The sequence below is a fragment of the Lathyrus oleraceus genome, chromosome 3 (assembly GCF_024323335.1).
Source record: "Lathyrus oleraceus cultivar Zhongwan6 chromosome 3, CAAS_Psat_ZW6_1.0, whole genome shotgun sequence".
NCBI lineage: Eukaryota > Viridiplantae > Streptophyta > Magnoliopsida > Fabales > Fabaceae > Lathyrus > Lathyrus oleraceus.
Window position 1 is genome coordinate 170,103,791 of NC_066581.1, and position 1,888 is coordinate 170,105,678.

At 36.8% G+C, this 1,888-nt stretch overlaps 1 pseudogene; it reads left to right on the forward strand.

Annotated features, from left to right (window-relative positions):
- Positions 1-223: 223 nt before the first annotated feature.
- On the forward strand, positions 224-323 carry LOC127133989 (uncharacterized; annotated as a pseudogene).
- Positions 324-1,888: the final 1,565 nt, after the last annotated feature.

A 1,888-nucleotide genomic window follows, 5' to 3' on the forward strand; every position in this document is an offset into this window, starting at 1 on the left:
ATCAAGGTTACTTATCTCGTACATGCCAGTTTTCGTTTGAGGTTTTTCCACCATTGTTCGTTCGGTTCCCCACTGATAATGGTTTTGGGCCATGCTTTCGATGAGCTGGTAGGCATCAGCATAAGGTTTGTTCATTAGTGCACCACCTGCAGGGGCGTCTATTGTTAACCTTGTGTTGTACAAGAGACCATTATAAAATGTGTGAATTACTAACCAGTCTTCCAAACCATGGTGTGGGCAAAGTCTCATCATGTCTTTGTATCTTTCCCATGCTTCGAAAAGAGACTCGTTGTCTTTTTGTTTAAATCCGTTTATCTGGGCTCTTAACATAGCTGTTTTGCTTGGCGGAAAATATCGAGCAAGAAAAACTTTCTTCAACTCGTTCCATGTGGTGACTGAGTTGGAAGGAAGAGATCGAAGCCATCTTCTAGCGTTATCTCTTAATGAGAAAGGAAAAAGACGAAGTCGAATTGCCTCTGAAGTGACACCATTAGCTTTAACAGTATCAGCGTATTGGACAAATACGGATAAATGAAGGTTTGGATCCTCGGTAGGATTTCCAGAGAATTGGTTCTGTTGCACAGCCTGCAACAGCGAAGGTTTAAGTTCGAAGTTGTTTGCTTCGATTGCGGGTGGAGCAATACTTGAATGCGGCTCATCTTGCGATGGAGCGGCGTAATCTCTAAGAGCACGAGCTGGTTCTGCCATCTCGGTTATCGAAGGAAAAAGGTTTTTGAAATCAGGAAGTTCTATAGGAGGGAGATTGTTTGCAGCACGATATTCCCGAATTCGTCGTAGGACTCGGAGATATAGTTCGATATCGTTGATTCGTAAATAGAGCGGTTCGCCTTGAGAGCGAGTTTTTTTAGAAAATTGTCTCAAATTATTTTGATTCTTTGTCAATTAATTAGGAATAAATAAAGGATTAAAAGCCTCTAGTTAGAAACTAAATAGTGGAATCCGTACTAAAAATCTGAAATTCCTTATTTTTCTATTTTTTATGATTTATTTTCTGTTTTGATAGTTTTAGAAAATTCGGCAAAAATTTCAAAATTATTAATTGACGTTATTAGATTAATTTTCTTGTTTTTGTATTTTTTGTATTTTATTTTAATCTTTTTTCTGTATTTCAATTATTTACTTAATAGGGACATTGTCGGTATTTTTCTATTTATTGCTGCATTGCTGAATTAGTTGTGTTTTCTCATTGTTAGTTAATTTTTTTCTTTCTTTTCTATTGAGTTTAACATGAGTGACCAAAGAACTCTGAGAGAACTTGTTATCCCTGATGTTGATTATAATGCTTTATGTATTGAATATCATGTTGCTGCTGAATCCTTGATTGAGAATATGTCACTTAACTTCCAACAGGTCACAACAAGGGATAATTTTATGGTACAAGCAAAAGGTGTGAATGAGATTCAGGTTTTTTCTTCCAACAAGGCTCTAGAAACCAGAATTGATGAACTTACCTCTTTAGTGAAACAATTGATGTTACCCATTCCACCACCACCACCATATAACCCTCCACAAGTAACCACCTTTTCACCTTCTGAACCTTCACTAGAGGAACTTGTCAAGCAAATGGTTGTAAACAGTCTCCAATTTCAGCAGCGAACAGATTATAGTATTCAGATTTTGCAAACACAAATTGGACAACTTGCCACTTCAATGAATGTCATGGAACAAACTCAAGGATCAAACGAACTACCTGCCCAAACAGTAGTTAATCCAAAAGGCCCTAATGTGAGTGCAATTTCCTTGAGATCCAAAAAAGTTACAGAACCAGCCCCAGAAAAAAATAAAAAAATTGTTAGTGTATCACCTGAAAATAAATTGGAACCTTTTATTGTTGTTGAGGTTGAAAAAAAGTATGTATCACCAATCC